The following is a 17,730-nucleotide window of genomic DNA, read 5'->3' as shown; positions in this document are numbered from 1 at the left end:
TCTGGGGCTTCCCTGGTGGCGCAGTGGTTGGGAGTCTGCCTGCCGATGGAAGAGACGCGGGTTCGTGCCCCGGTCCGGGAAGATCCCACATGCCCCGAAGCGGCTGGGCCCGTAAGCCATGGCCGCTGAGCCTGCGCGTCGGGAGCCTGTGCTCCGCAATGGGAGAGGCCACAGCAGTGAGAGGCCCGTGTACCGCAAAAAAAAAAAAAATATGGGATTCTATTTTCATTCCTACGATCATCAAGTAGATGTGCAACAAATAAGGTAAAAGCAAATGCTAATGTATATAATACTTATTTTTGGTTTTTCTGTGTGTTATTCTAAATTTTATGCAAAAATTATTTCTGTATTCCTGGAAGTGATGAGGGGGGAACCTACCTGAAACACTCTTTTCAAAGGAAAGCAAGACTTTAGTGAGAAACTGAGCCCATTAAAAAGTCAATTGTATTTTATACCAAGAACAAAAGGAGCAACAAAGAGATTTTCCTAAACTTTGAGAAATACTACTTTTTACCATAAAAATAAATGAAAGAAAATCTATATACTTAATGGTAGATCCTCAGCAAAAGCTTGCAGATATACTGCTCTGTGATGATCACCTTGTCTCTGGAGAACATCAAGATACAAGTGATTGGAGGTGCTTTAAGTTCATGAGTGCTACTCCAAGTGAACTGAAAGTCCTAGTTGCTCAAAGTTGTCTTTTTAATCATCGATTTCCTGGTTCTTAGTTCTTAAACTCTTGATGATTTTTCATAAAAACAGTATTTTTTCCTCCTGGGATCAGAAGCTTTAAATTGATTAGGATGCTTAATTTAAATATCTGATCTTTGAAACAAAGACGAGAACAACAACAGAGTAGAGTCTTAGGATAAAGTTTCAAAATCAGAAAATCTCAATCATTGTCATCTTCAAAGAGAAAAAAAAAATGAAAGTAAAGAAAAAAGGCAAAGGTAGAGAGAACATGAATTAAAAGCTTCTAGGTTGCTTTAGAAATGTCGAGTGATTTTTTCACTTGAATTTGAGGCCAAATTATTTCAAGGAGCTTCGTTAGAAATTATCTTAGAAGGGCTTCCCTGGTGGCGCAGTGGTTGAGAGTCTGCCTGCTGATACAGGGGACACGGGTTCGTGCCCCAGTCCGGGAAGATCCCACATGCCGCGAAGCGGCTAGGCCCGTGAGCCATGGCTGCTGAGCCTGCGCGTCCGGAGCCTGTGCTCCGCAACGGGAGAGACCACAACAGTGAGAGGCCTGCGTACCGCAAAAAAAAAAAAAAAGAAAAAGGATCTGAAGTCTTTGTATTAGGCAAATAATTTGGTCAAAATAAAATTTCTTTAAAAAGAAAAAAAGAAATTATCTTAGAAAACAAAGGGAATATAGAGTAAACATGGTGAACAAGTCTATTAGTCCTTTGGCCAAACTGGAATTAGAAACAGAAGTATCAAGATTTTCTTCAGTTTGGAAAGCATTCAGTGTCTTCTTTGGTCATTTTATTTAGAACACTTATATTTTGGATATACATTAATTTTAAAATTTAATGGGCTGAGGTCACATTGGTTACAGGAAAACAGTTAAGTCAAAGATACATTAAAGGAGAGGACTCTCTTTAAAATCATTCTCCCTGTGCTGCATCAGTCCTGGCAAGACAACCACTATCTCATGTGCAAGGAATACCGACATCAAAATGCCTAAAACCAGTCACCCATTAAACAGTATATAATTGAATTAATTATCCATCTTCCTCCCAGAGGCAATCAGGACTAATCCTATCATTCCCTTTAGTCCTTCAAATCACAGTCCCTTCTGGACTTTGAAAGCACAGGATTCAATGTTCACCCTTCGTTACCTAGACACTGAACTCCGTAAGTTCTGTACAGCCTTCTACTCTGACATGATCATACATTCAAACTTGATGCTCCAAATTCTTTCTCCATAATGCAGGCTCTCTCATTAATAAAGCCCTTTGTTTCTTCCTCTTCTTCTTTTAAGGTTCAATTTAACTTCTTGCTTGAATTAAAATTTAACTCTTCTTTGAAGGCGCTACTTGCCTTTGTAGTATTTCGAACAGTGGCTGTATTTTCTGTCACCGCATGTGCCACTGGACATAGAGGTTGAGTAGATAACCTGCTTGCTCTTCACAACTCCTATCAGACAGTTTTTCTTCCTACTTCCCATATATGCCAGTTCCACTGGAATGCGTATAATCAGATAATAACCAGCACTAACATTTACTGCAATCTTCTGCTGTCCTTTTGGGGAGTGCCCCTACTCTTTCTGTTGAAGATTTTACTACCCGCTTAATCCTCTTCCATCACAAAATGATCTCTCCCATATCCTGGGTCTCCTTACCTCCAATTATCTTCTAACCCATATCAGCTACCCATTTTTTTGATGTTTATTTTATTTTTATTGAAGTATAGTTGATGTACAGTAATATTAATATAATATTAATATTATAGTTGATGTACAGTAATATAAATGGGTATATATCAGCTACCCATTTCTATGATCCAACCATAGATATCCTCATTTGCAGGAGCTACATTCTTTAAAATCTCAATTTCAAGCATTGCACAGACTACCATGTTTACAGCTCATTCCTCCATTTTTGATCCTACACTGTGAGCTCCAATCCATTGACAGTCCCACTTTAGCTCTTCGTTTTATTCATTTCCTCACATTCTTCCATGACTGGCTTTGTTTTAATAGGCCAATCACAGGCATCACCCTCAGTTTAGTTTCCCCTTTCTCTTTTCAGTCCTACCAACTTGGCAAGACCTCAACACTAAGTTATATTTAACTTCCCTCCTGCCTACTACCTGTAATAGGGTTGGAGAAAACCAAATATCCAGTTTGACTGATCTCACTTTAAATTCACAACTACAACCTCAAGTGGGTCATCAGGGTTGTCTAGGAATCCTCTATTTCCCAAGTAAATTGATTGTTTCACTTCCTGAGACAAATGTTTCATATCTTCTCATTCTTCAGAGTTATAAAATTTCTCCTCCATTCTGAGCTGATGTCCTTGACTCATATTTTACTACTAAAAGGCAAAGAATAAGGAAGGAATGCTTACCTAGGTCCAGCATTAAAACTCCCTACCTGTATCTGAACCCGTATACCCTGCCTTACTCCAGTTAGAATGAATGACTTCATTATCCTATCTGATGTCCATTTCTCCATTTGTGCAGTGAATGACATTTCCTCTGACCTAGTCAAGAACATTGTTCCTGCAGTTGTTCCTTTTCCCTCCTGAAGAATTGATTGTTCCCTTCCTACTTGATTATTCTTATCAGTTTTTTATTTAAAAAATTATCTTGCTCCCATATGTCCATTTGGATACCCCGTTTTTCTGCTCCATTTTAGAGAAAATGTCCTCAAAAATCTCGGTTATATTCACTGTCTCTGTTTTCTCTCCTTTCTTTCTTTCTTGAACTTACTCCAGTAAGTTTTTCTTCCCACTAATTCACTAAATCTTCTGTCACCAATAAACTTCACATCGCCAATTCCACTGACTTAGTTATAATCTTCATTTTATTTGATTGCATAATAGCAAAGACCATGCTTGATCATTCCTTCTTGAATACTTCCTTTAGCCTCTAAGACAATATGTTCCCCCTCCCCCACACTCTGACTGTTCCTTCCCAGTCTCCTTGGGTAAATCTGCTCATCTTTATAACCTCTCAATGTCACAGATCCCCAAGTCTCAATGATCAGATTTTTCTTTCTGTTGTGTTCATCTAGTCTAGTTGTTTTCAGTATCATCTTGAGCCCCGGTCTTTCCAATGATATTCAGACTCATTCAGTCTCTACACCTGAATTCATAACAGACATCTCAAATTCAATCTACCAAAACCTCGAGTCTTTTACTCTGCTTTTCTCAGAATTATCCCCATTTTAGTAAAAGGAGATTCTGTTTACCCAGTAGCTCAAGGCCAAAAAACTTAAGAATTATCTTTGATTCTTCTCCTTCTTTCTCAATTCCTCCTCTCTTCTCACAATCCCAGTTCAGTTTGGTGGCCAAACGTGTCTGTTCTTTGAAATATAGCTAGGATCCCATTACTTTTCATGCCTCTCCTGATACCAAGATATTATTTCAAATGAACTACTGCAATAGCTTTCTAACTGGTCCCTGCCCTTTCATTTTTGTTCCCTTACAATCTAATCTCTCCAAAGAAAACAGAGCAGTTCTTCAAAAAATGCAATAATAATCAAGTGACTCCTCTGTTCAAAAATTTCCAAAACTTTTCCAGCTCCTCCAGAATAAATTGCAAACTCCTTAGCCTCAAGGTCATATATGATTTATTTATCCAGACTCCAATTTCTCTTCTCTTACCTTATTCCTAACACTCACCCCTGAGCTCACTGTACCAGCCATACTAGCTTCCTTTCCATTCATTACACAGTGAGCCACGTTTCTGTCTCAGGTCTTTGCATCTCTTGGGGACCCTTCCTCTGACCTACAAGCTCCTCCTTATCTACATAACTTACTACCTCATTTTATTTTGGTCTCTATTCTAAAGTTGCCTCTTTGGTGAGGTCTTTTTCAACCACCTTATCTAAAAGAAGACACTCTTTCGTCTATCCCTTTATCTTCCTTTAACTTTTCGTTATAGCACTCAACTCCACTGACTTATTTATTTTTATCATGGGTCTCTTCCAATTAAAATATAATCATATGAACATGACTCTGGTCTGTTTTATTCACTGTTACCGCTTATTATCTAGAAAATGACCTGTTGTATAAAAGGAGCTGAATATTTATTACATGAATGAGTGAATAAATCCAGGAATATCATTTGCCAGTTCACAAGATAAGACCACCAATGGTTGTTTTTAAAAAAGCATTTTTATTACATCTTATGGTGGCAATAAATAACAATTATTTTGAAGTCTTATTCAGTATTTTTTAGTAAGCCTTTTTAAAAATGAAAGCAAATCATGCTCATGAACTTTCAGGTATAGAAAATGAGACATTGAGAAGCTAAACAGAGAAGGGAAAGGGAACCTTGTAGTCAGTCATTAAGTTAGAAGATTTCATAAAGACTACTTGAAAGGGGCACTGCTAATATACATTTGGAAGAAGCCACAGATATCTCCCATAAAATCCTTAGGATATATGTAAAGGGGTTGGGGGAGTAAATATAAAGGATGTCTGTGTTATCTGAGATTTTATTTTTGCCTTTTTTTTAATTAAAGTGTAGTTGGCTTACAATGTTGTGTTAGTTTCTGGTATATAGCAAAGTGATTCAGTTATGTAAATATATACACATATATATTCTTTTTCAATGTTATCTGAGATTTTTACCTTGTACAATTCATGGCTGAAGTTTCAGTGATTAAGGAAGTGATGATTTCCTTATGAACATTTAACTCTTTATAATTCTAAGTATTCTGTACATTTGGCCAAATCTCATACCTTTACTCTGAGCCATCAAACCCTTTCACTGTGGCTCAGTGTATTCCCAGTCATGACACAAAAAACGACATTAGTAAAAACTACTCCATTCCATTCATGACTCAGTTTGAAGCCCCGCCACTTTCACACCACCATCTTCATTCAATCCATTGATATTAATTACATCCTTTACCACCCCCTGCATTTCTTTAAATTATTCTTACCTGCTTTAGCTATAATGGTCTGAGTACCAGAGCTCCCTTTCAAATACCATCTCCTGTCTCCTTGTCATTCTTGTCTTTCAGTTCTTTTTTGGAAAAACAGCAACATTAGGTAAAGACAGCTCTTCATTTGCTCATTACCTGCAGTTGAGAAGCTGGATTTAATGGAAAATATACATTCACATGGACATTATATTTATAACCACCAACTTCAAATGGGCTTTTGGAAATGCCTTTGCTGATCTTCTTGATTGGGTATTTTCTTATTTCATTAATTTCTGTTCTTTATTTCCTTCCTTCTATTTCCTTTAGATTTTATTTGCTATACCTTTTCTGTATCCTTGTGATGGCTTCTTGATTTTTAGCATTTCTTCATTTTTAATATATACTTTTAAGGCTATAACCACTTCCCAATGTGTTTAACTGTTTCTCACATATTTCCATATGCTATATTTTGGGGACCATTTTAGCCAAATATTTTCTAATTTTTGTGATTTCTTTTTTCTATCAACTTTTTGAAAGGAGATTCATATTTAGAACATTTAAGGTTTTTTTTCTAGTTATTTTTATTAGTTTTTAAATTAATTCCACTGTGTTCAGAGAACATACTGTATATGACTTTTGAGATTTAATGAGACTCCCTTTAAGGCCAGCCATGTAAGGAATTTTTAAATATATTTTGTTTCTACATGAAATGATTATAGACTCTGTAGTTATTTGGTGTCATGTTATATGTGTGTCACTTACCTCAAATTTACTCATTATATTATTCAAATATTCTGTGTTTTTTATCTGTTGATTCTATTAGCTACTAAAAGCGTTGTTAAAACCTCGGGCAGTGATTTGTATTTTTTCTCCTGTTGTCCTAAATTACTTTACATATTATGAAGCTCTGTAACTGGAAGCATATAAATTTAGAATTGTTGTATCCTCCAGTAGACTTTTTTTTTTATCATTATGAAATAGTCTTTTCTCTGGTAGTTCTTCTTGCTTTAAATTCTATTTTATCTGATGTTAATACAGCTATATAGCCAAAACAGCTTCCTTCTCATTGTTTCTCTGAGAGAGAGGTTTTTTCAACCATTTGCTTTCAACCATTTTGTATCCTAAGAGGTAAGATGCATGCATTGTAGTTGTTATAGCAGATGCTGTATATGCTCCATCCATGTTCCCTTGGATCACTCTACCATTTCTGTGCATGCCAGCCTATCTTCCAACAGCCAGCACTTGCATCTTTTTTTGAGGGCTACCCTTAGGCTGCAGCACCTGCTTTGTCCATAGACATAGGTGTCAGGAAGTACCTGAGAGTTAACACTCCCCAGAGGCTGTCTTTAGCCAATGACTGACAGGTGTGGGAGTATGAATACTTCAGCTCCCTTGACCTTTGGCAAGGTTATGCATTTTGCACTGCATTCTAGGATTTCCTCACTGGATTAAGCACCAATCATGTCCTTTTGTAGCTGGCTTAATACCATGCACTTTAAAGGCTGCCTTGCCTTCCCTGTATCACATCTTCCTCTCCTATTCATGTTCCCTGCATCTTCCAATAAACTACTTGCAATTGATTCCTCAGTGCAGGTTCTGCTTCTGCAGAACTCCAAAGTATGATGGAGGGACTTTTTAAAAACCTAGTTTGATAATCATTGTCTATTAATTCAACTATTTAGTTATTTTACATTTAATACAATTGCTGTAATAAGGACTTACATCTACCATCAACTATTTGATGTCTATTTATGCCAGTAGTTCTGGGCGCTTTTTTTGCCTTTTTTTATTTTAAGGGTTTTTTTTTTTTTTTTTTTTTTTTTTTTTTTTTTTTTTTTTGCGGTACGCGGGCCTCTCACTGTTGCGGAGCACAGGCTCCGGACGCGCAAGCTCAGCCGCTCCGCGGCATGTGGGATCCTCCCAGACCGGGGCACGAACCCGTGTCCCCCGCATCAGCAGGCAGGCTCCCAACCACTGCGCCACCAGGGAAGCCCTATTTTAAGGGTTTTAAACGTTCTACCTCTCCCGCATTAGTTCCTTAGTTTTGCTGTGTTTAATAATTTTTCATTATTACAACATGCATTTTGACATATTAACATCTGATTATAAATTAGTACTTTTACCATTTCCTATAGCTGGCATTTTATTGAGAAATTTAGTTATTTAATGCTCAGAGTAACCCAATGAACACCAAGCTCTGTAACTGCGGCCTTGATTATAGAGATGAAAAGAAAGGGAATAACCCTGGCAAAAGTGGGAAGTTAGCAATGTCTGTCATCATTACACTCATATCATATGGCCTTTTCCTTTTGATTGCTCAAAAGTGATCAGTACCATCTAAACATTCATCTATTTTAAAATTTCCATTTATAAGAGTAATAACCTCGTAATTATAACCCTGTTGCAGAGATAGTACATCAGGTTTTCAGAATTTGATGACATTAAATTATTGAAACATAAAACTAACTCCCTTTGCTCATTTTCCACACTTATCGGAAGTCTTTTCTTTATATCTTAGATTTTCATGTAAATTTGTTACAGGAGTAAATGCATTGATTAGGCTGATGCAAATGTATGTCACACTTGGGACTTCCCTGGTGGCGCAGTGATTAAGAATCCGCCTACCGATGCAGGGGACACGGATTTGAGCCCTGGTCCAGGAAGATCCCACATGCTGTGGAGCAACTAAACCCGTGCACCACAAATACTAAGCCTGCACTCTAGAGCCCGCGAGCCACAACTACTGAGCCCATGTGCCACAACTACTGAAGCCTGAGCGCCTAGAGCCCATGCTCCACAAAAAGAAAAGCCACCGCAATGAGAAGCTCACACACCGCAATGAAGAGTAGCCCCCACTTGCTGCAACTAGAGAAAGACTGCATGCAGCAATGAAGACCCATTGCAGCCATAAATAAATAAAAAATTTTTAAAAAGTGTTCAAAGAAATTGTTAAAAATGTATGCCCCACTAGATAATACATAAATAATATATAAAATCCATTTTCTCATTGGCACTGGTCTCAGATCTTTCCTTGTCACTAAGATGTGAATTACTTATGGTGGCTTAAAATGTTGTTTACATTGCAGGCACTCATATCAAATAGAGGCAAAGATTTAGGTTAAGAGAAGAAAGTTCTTGCCAGTGACATTTCAGAAGCCAGTAAGAAATGGTGAATTGGGGCAATGAAAAGGACTTGAGATCATATCACCTGGTCACATTCTCTACCACTATGTAAGATTCATTTTGATGATTTGAGAGAAAAGTAATTGAACTTGGAGTGATCCAGAATTGGATTCTTTTCTGTTACTAACCAACTGTGGATCATGTGGATCATGGGAGATATTGCAATTGTTATACTCTTGAGCTATTTTTAGGAGCAAACTTTATCATATATGTGAAAGGGTTTTAAGCAAACTAGGCTTTAAAAGACCATCTTGCTGCTTATTCTTTTTTTTAAATTGAAGTGTAGTTGATTTACAATGTTTCAGGTGTACAGTAAACTGATTCTGTTATATATATATATATATTTTTTTTTTTCAGATCCTTTTCTATTGTAGGTTATTATAAGATATTGAATATACTTCCCTGTGCTATACAGTAGATACTTGTGGCTTATCTTTTTTATATATAATAGTATGTATATGTTAATCCCAAACTGCTAATTTATCCCTCCCTCCCTTCCCCTTTGGTAAACATGTTTGTTTTCTATGTCCACGAGTCTACTTCTGTTTTATAAATAAGTACATTTGTATCATTTTTTTTAGATTCCACATATAAGTGATATCATATAACATTTGTCTTTCTCTGTCTGACTTCATCTAGTATGATAACATCTAGGTCCATCCATGCTGCTGCAAATGGCATTATTTCATTTTGTTGATGGCTGAGTAATATTCCATTGTGTATATATACCACATTTTCATATTCAGTACTTGTGATTGGTCTGTTCATATTTTCTATTTCTTCCTGGTTCAGTCTTGGAAGGTTGTACTTCTAAGATTTCTAAGAAGAACTTGTACATTTCTTCCGGGTTGTCTATTTTTTGGGCATATAGTTGCTTATAGTAGTCTCTTATGATACTCTGTATTTCTGTGGTGTCTGCTGTAACGTCTCCTTTTTCATTTATTGATTTGAATCTTCTCCCTTTTTTTCTTGATGAGTCTGCCTAAAGGTTTTCAATTTTGTTTATCTTTTCTAAAAACCATCTTTTAGTTTTGTTGGTCTTTGCTATTGTTTTCTTCATCTCTATTTCACTGATTTCTGCTCTGATCTTTGATTTCTTTCCTTCTGCTAACTTTGGGTTTTGTTTGTTCTTCTTTCTCTAATTCCTTTAGGTGTGAGTTTAGGTTGTTTACTTGTGATTTTTCTTGTTTCCTAAGGTAAGATTCTATTGCTATAAACTTCCCTCTCAGAACTGCTTTTGTCACGTCCCATAGGTTTTGGATTGTAGTGCTTTCATTGTCATTTTTCTCTAGGTAAGTTTTGATCTTCTTTGACTTCTTCAGTGATCCATTGGTTGTTTTGTTGCATATTGTTTAGTCTCCATGTGTTTGTGTTTTTTACAGTTTTTTTTTCCCTGTAATCGATTTCTAATCTCATAACACTGTGGTCAGAAAAGATGCTTGATATGATTTTAATTTTCTTAAATTTACCGAGGCTCACTTTGTGGCCCAGTGTGTGATCAATCCTGGAGGACGTTCCATGTGCACTGGAGAAGAATGTGTGTTTGGCTGCTTTTGGATGGAATGCTCTATAAATATCAATTAAGTCCACCTGGTCTACTGTGTCATTTAAGGCCTGAGTTTCCTTATTGATCTTCTGTCTGGATGATCTGTCCATTGATGAAAATGGGGTGTTAAAGTCCCCCACTATTATTGTGTTACCGTCAATTTTTCCTTTTATGGCTGTAAGTATTTACCTTATATATTGGGGTGCTCCTACGTTGGGTGCATATATATTTACAATTGTTATATCTTCTTGGTTTGATCCCTTGATCATTATGTAGTGTCGTTCTTTGTCTCTTATAGCAGTCTTAAAGTTCATTTTTGTCTGATATGAGTATTGCTATTGCAGCTTTCTTTTGATTTTCATTTGCATGGAATACCTTTTTGAATCCCCTCACTTTCAGTCTGTATGTGTCCCTAGATCTGAAGTGGGTCTCTTGTATACAGCATATGTATGGGTCTTGTTTGTGTATCTGTTCAGTCAGTCTGTATCTTTTGGTTGAAACATTTAATCCATTTACATTTAAGATAATTATCGATATGTATGTTGCTATTGCCATTTTCTTAATTGTTTTGGATTTGTTTTTGTAGGTCTTTTTTTTCCCTTCCTCTTTTGTTCTTTTCTCTTGTAATATGATGACTAACTTTAGTGTTGTGTTTCAATTCCTTTTTCTTTTTGTGTATATCTATTGCAGATTTTTGGTTTGTGGTTACCATGAGGTTTTTTTTTTTTTTTTTTTTTTTTTTTGCTGTACGTTGTGGCCTCTACTGTTGTGGAGCACAGGCTCTGGACGCACAGGCTCAGTGGCCATGGCTCACGGGCCTAGCCGCTCCGCGGCATGTGGGATCTTCCCGAACCGGGGCACGAACCCGTGTCCCCTGCATCGGCAGGTGGGCTCCCAACCACTGCGCCACCAGGGAAGCCCAACCATGAGGTTTTGATATAGCCGTCTATATATGAACAAGATTGTTGTAAGTTGCTGGTCTTTTAATTTCAAATGCCTTTCCAATATCCTGCATTTGTGCTCTCTTCACAGTTGCTGGATTTGGTATCATATTGTGTGCAGATGATTTCCTACCTTTACTTCATGTTTGCCTTTACTGGTAAGCTTTTCCATTTGTACTTTTCTTGTTTGTAGTGGTGGCTTTTCTTTTTCTCTTAGAGAAGTTCCTTTATTTGCTGATAATTTTTGAAGAGGTTTGTTTTGCAGAACTTTTTGAAGAGTTTCTCTATATTGTGAGATAATGTGTTGTAGGATTTTTTTTTTTTTTTGTCTTTGTTTAGTTTTAGAATCAGAGAAGTCCAGATCTCATATGGTGTTCCCTCTTCTATTTTATGAAAGAGGTTGTGTAGAACTGGTGTTAATACTTTAAATGTTTGGCAGAATTTACCAGTAAGAACGTCTGGGCCTGGAGTTTTCTTTTTCAGAAGATTTTAAACTACAAATTCAATCTCTTTAACAGTTACAATACTGTTTGTTATCTATTTCATGTGTGAGTTTTGGAATTTGTGGCTTTTGATGAATTAGTTGGTCTATTCTTTGTTGTTGAATTTACATGCAAAGACTTGATGGTAGTATTCCCTATTAACTGTCTAATGTCTGCAGGACCTGTATTGGTATCCCATCTTTCATTTCTGATGCTGATAATTTTTGTCTTCCTTTTTCTTCATCATATTGCTATAGATTTATCAATTTTATTGATATTTTCAAATAACCAGCTTTTGAGTCCATTGATTTTCTTTGTTTATTGAGCTTTGCTCTTATCTTTATTTTCTTTCTTCTGCCTGCTTTAGGTATGTTTTGCTGTTCTTTTAAACATAGGATCTTATATACTGATTTAAGACTTCCTTTCTAGTATAAGAATTTTATGTATACTTTTTCCCCTAGCATTGCTTTAGCTGCAGCCCACAAATTTGATAAGTTGTATATTCATTTTTATTTGGTTCAAAGTAAATCATCACTTCCCTTGAAACTTCCTTGACCCATGGGTTATTTAAAAGTGTGTAGTTTAATTTTCATATTTTTGTGTATTTCCCTTTTATCTTTGTATTTTTATTTCCAATCTAAATCAACTATGGCCAGAGAAGATACTTTGTATGATTTAAATTATAGATTTAGTAAGACTGTTTTTTGACCAAGATTATTATCTATCTTGGTAATTTTTCTATCCTCACTTAAAAAGAATGTATATTCTGCCTTTGTACAGAATGTTATATAAGTATCAGTCAGACCCAATTGATTCATAGTACTGTTCAGTTCTTCTGTGCCTTTACTGATTTTTTCCTACTATTTTTCTTCATTACTGGGAGAGGAATATTGAAATCTTCAACAATCATGAATTTATCATTCCTCCTTTCAGTTCTGTCAGTTTTTATAGCATGTATTTTGAAACTGATGTTGTTTGCATACACGTTTAAAAATTTGTCTCTTTTGTGAATTGACTTTTATCATGATATTATGTCCATTTTTATCCCTGGTCATTTTCTTTGCTCTGAAGTCTACTTATCTAACTTTCATATAGTCACTATGTGAAAGTTTTCCTTTTGGTCATTTTAAAATTGATTATGACAATCTCTATATTTAAATGTTATTCCAAATTATATTTAATATAATTGTCGGCATATTTCAAAGTCTTCCATTTTTAATTTGTTTTTTGTTTAATCTCTTTTCAGTTCTTTTGTTTCCTCCCTTTCTGCCTTCTTTTTATTTATTTGGATACATTTTAATATTCAATTTTAGATTGCATCTAGAATTTTTGTTTTTTTTACTATTTCTCTTTGTATTTTTAGTGTTTTATTCTAGAATTTGCAACATATTAAATTTTCAGTCTGTTTGACCAATAGTTTGTCATTTAATGTGCAACGTAGAAAACTTCTACTTTTTATGTCCCTTAACTATCCTTCTTCTATATTGTAGTTATCTTTTATATCCTGAAAATCTTATTAGACAATGTTATACATGTTGCTTTTAACCAGCAAACACATTTTGTAAAACATAAAATAAGAATACTCAGTTCTGTTTAGCACGTTAGCTGTTTCTTCTGTTCCTCCTTCATTCTTGATGTTCCCAGTTTCCTTCTGCTATCGTTCACTTCTATTTGAAAAATTACCTTTAGCAATTCTTTTAGAGAGTATACTGACAGTGAATTCTCTAAGTTTCTTTCATCTGAGAATGTCTTTATTTTACTTTTATCTCTGGAAATATTTTTGCTGGATATGGAATTCTTGGCTGATAGTTCTTTTCTTTTAACACTTCAAAAATACTGTACCTTTTCCTTTTGTCTGTATAGTTTCTTATAAGAAATCCAAAGCCATTTGAATCATTGTTCCCCTCTAGATAATATGTCATTTTAAGAAAAAATTGCCTTCATGATTTTTTTTTCTTTGTCTTTAGTTTTCAGCGGTTTTATTATGTGTTTGTGTATGGATTACTTTGAGTTTATCCATTTTGGGACTCACTCTACTTAAATCAGTAGGTTCACATCTTTCACTGAATTGTGAAGTTTTCACTCATTATTTCCTCACTTTTTTTTCTGCACTGCACGTTTTTTCTTTCTATCTTAGACTACAATGATATGGATAGTAGGCTGTTACTGTTTCACAGGACCATTCTTTTTGATTGGTTTCCTTTCAGTTGTTCTGAATGAATAATTTTTATTGACCTATCTTCTAGTTCACAAACTCTTTCCTCTACCTCTCAATTCTTGCTATTGAAAATGACCATTAAAAAAATTCAGTATTTGTTTTTTGCAGTTCTTAAAATTCTCTTTGATTTTTCTTTATAGTTTCTTTCTTTGCTGAAATTTCTAGATTTTTTTGTTTGAAGAGCATTCACTCTAAAATATTGAAGCATATCTGTAATAGCTACTTTAAATTCTTCAGATAATTCCAACATCTGTGTATTCTTAGTGTTGCCATCTATTATTTGTTTGCCAAGTAATTTTAGGTTGTCTCCTGAACATTTTGAATATTGTTTTATGAAACTCTAGGTCTTATTTAAATCCTACAGGGAATGTTAACTTTAAATTTATTTTTACCTTTCAGCAGGCACTTGACCTATTTAGGTTCAGGCCACAGCTTTTGACTATTCTTTTGTGTGGTGTGGTTTCAATGTCAGTTCTACTTTCAAAGGTTTTGCAATGTTCAGTATATCTGTTCCATGAGTGGACCACTCAGTGGCTAGTCTGGGACCTGGGTGGTGATCTGTCCCATTGTTCAGTTCTCAAAGACTATGGAGTGCTTTTAAGATCTGATCCATGCATGTTCAGCTTGGGAGTCACTTTCATGAATCTCTTTTTCTTCCTCCTCATACTTTTTGATTCTTTGAGCCTCCTCTTTTCTGTGCTCCAGCTAGAAGGCTGGAAGTTTATTTACCCTCATATGCCACACATTTCCCATGGTTGTCTCTGCGCCTGAGACAGAGATACTGCCTCCAAAAGGCAATGGAGTTTTGTCTCATTCTCTTTGGAAAACAGCTTTTCCTATAAAGGAAGGTCATGCTTGCTCAGAATTTTGGCCTCCATAGGCTCCTGTTTCTGCCACTGTTGGTGCCACCATTGCCAGATTGGTTTGGGGCTGGAGTGTAAGAATGGAGAAAAATGGAGGTGTTTCAGTCATTTGTTTTGACCATTAGGAGGTACTTTGTTTGAGCCAGAAGTAGAGAACTTCTGGAGCTCTTTCTGTCTTTTTGGGGTGTGTTCAGTTGAGATCATGGATATTAAAGACAAAAAAAAAGATACACTAACCAATAGTTTGGTAGTACTTCAAATTCTAATCTTCTTCCCATTGTACTATTATTTAATTCCACATATCTTAAATAGCTGTTCTGTGCATTCTGTCCAGTTTTCATAACTGTATTTTGAGGGAGAGACAGGATGAAATGTGCTTACTTCTTCTTACCCAGAAACAAAGTCTCATGGAAAAAAAAATTTTAAGGTAGGTGTTTAAGTGCTGTTGGTATCTTATTTTTATATACCTTATAACCATTTTTAAAGGAGCTGTTGGAAGAAAAGGCATGAAGGATTTCTTAAAAAAATTTTTTTTTTATTTGTGGAGTTTACATGTCACTCTTTTTATTTTTTTAACATCTTTATTAGTATTGATCAGTTTTTCTCTGCTGCTCTGAATTCTTTCATGCTGTAAAATCAGCAAAAATAGATTGATTATTTGAGGGGTAATCACGCAAATACTTGGCTTCTTTTTAGATTTAGCTCATCACTCTAACTAAAAAGCCCAGCATTATCTACTACTCTCATGTGTTTAAAAGTATTCCTATCAAAATGGGTTAGAGATAGTCACAGAAACTTCAAGATGCATGTCAACAGAAGAACATTTAACTCTTTAGAGCCTATGTTCAGTTTAATGTTAAAATCTTCATCTATTTTATGATGACAATTAGCCCAGTGCGTGCCACAGTGCATGACATAAAACAAATATTTAAAACATATTTGCTCAAATTTTTGAAAGAATAAACCAGTGCATTCAATTCGTAAAGCACACATTAAATGTTTTTTGTGCACAAGACACTATGATGAATGGAAATAAAAAGATGACCAAGATATGCCTCTGACAACCAGAAACTCTCAGTGGGAAAGCCAGATGTGCAAAAAACTTATTATAGGGAAGAATGAAACAAATGAAAAAGAGATATGTCAGGAAACTTTATCAGAAGGAAAAATAAAATATGAGTAGATATAAAAATATTTTTGTTAAATCAAATGAAAATACCACACACAATCTTTCTGATTAAAGTCAGTGTAATCCATGGGAAGAACACTTAACTGGAGTCAGGAAACATGGATTCCTTTCACTAGTTCTGCTAGTATCTGTGTCTCTGATCTTACAGTCCATCGACTATCTCGATTGTCTTCACCGTATCTTAAAAACAAGGGACTTAGCTAATGCTTATGGTCACTCATAGCACACAATTTATTTTATTATTTTATGTAAAAATTCTCTATCAAGAATTAATACTGTTATTTTGTAACTTTCACTTCAGATTTTTTTTTTAAGATAATATAAAAAATCACAAGTAGAGTTAGATCCTCCAATGCCTCCATCTCTAATAGTAGTTACTTTTTTTTTCAGAAACTTGCTACTTAATTTTACTGTGGTAATCACTTCACAATACATAGGTATATCAGGTCATCACATCGTACACCTTAAATTTACACAATGTTTTTTGTCAATTATACCTCAATAGAACTGGGGGATAAAAAAGAAACTCTGCTTTAGCCAGCTCTCAGAGCTGGTACTTTCCGTTCTTTGCTACTTTCCTTTCATTGACTTTCTTTGAATTTCCTGAGAATATCGTATGGTTTATGTCTCTGAGATCTTTCTCATTCTTTTCCGTTCACCTGGGATACTCTCTCCAGGGACATGTCCATACCAATCTTGTGTCTAATTAGCTCCTCTTTGAATACGGAAGGTATATTATCTTCTCCAAAACATTTTCCTGATGTCCCTATCTTTATCTAATGAGATGCCAAGGATATCTCTACTAAGTAGTTACTACTTTGAAGTTGGTTTATATATTTTTGGTCCAGTTTTTAATGTTTTGACTACCTGTTTTGTGTCCACATTGTTTTTATATTTTATATAATATTTCATTATACTGTGAATGTTTTTCAGTAGCTTGATTTTTGGAGGAACGGAACTTAATCTTTTCACTTAAATGTATGTATTAGAGATTTATTCTTGTAGATAACTATAATCAAAATAATTTATTGAATACTAATATGTTATAAGAATATCATAATATACCTGTCCACCACCTTTGGATTTTCACCCCCCTCCCCAGTATTTTTTAATAGAAATTATGCATATATCCTTCCTTGGGCCCATATGACGGATTGTCAAATACATATCTAGAACTAAAATTGGTGGATCCTAGTATAAGTATATTTTGAAGTTCATTAAACATTGGTAAACTGCTTTCCAAAGTGATTTTATTGTCAATGTTTGAGAATTCTGATTTCTCCACATACTCTCTGATTCTTGTTATCTGACTTTTATAATTTTGGGGGTGTGAAATACTATATTATATCCTAGAGTTTTGGGGTAAACATCTTTCATAATGCTGGGCAAATCCTCTACTATTCTGGTTTGCTAAGAATTAGTTGTTATTTGATAGGTTTTTGGTTGTTTGTATAGTTCATAATAATGTTTCTGTCATAATTTTGTTGACCTATATTACATTGTTATGCCAGTGAGAAATAGGGTGCCATGGTTTGCTTTGGACAGTATTTGTACCCACTTTCCCAGTCTAATTAATAGCACCCCGTTTCACCCACAGGAGTGTCTTAATTTGAATGATAATAAAATCAAAATAAAAATTTTTTATCAAAAATTTTTGAAACTACTGATACAATCATGGTTTTTTAATCTTCCATTAATGTGCTTAAACA

The sequence above is a fragment of the Phocoena sinus genome, chromosome 13 (assembly GCF_008692025.1).
Source record: "Phocoena sinus isolate mPhoSin1 chromosome 13, mPhoSin1.pri, whole genome shotgun sequence".
Classification (NCBI taxonomy): Eukaryota; Metazoa; Chordata; class Mammalia; order Artiodactyla; family Phocoenidae; genus Phocoena; species Phocoena sinus.
This window is presented reverse-complemented; position numbering follows the sequence as displayed.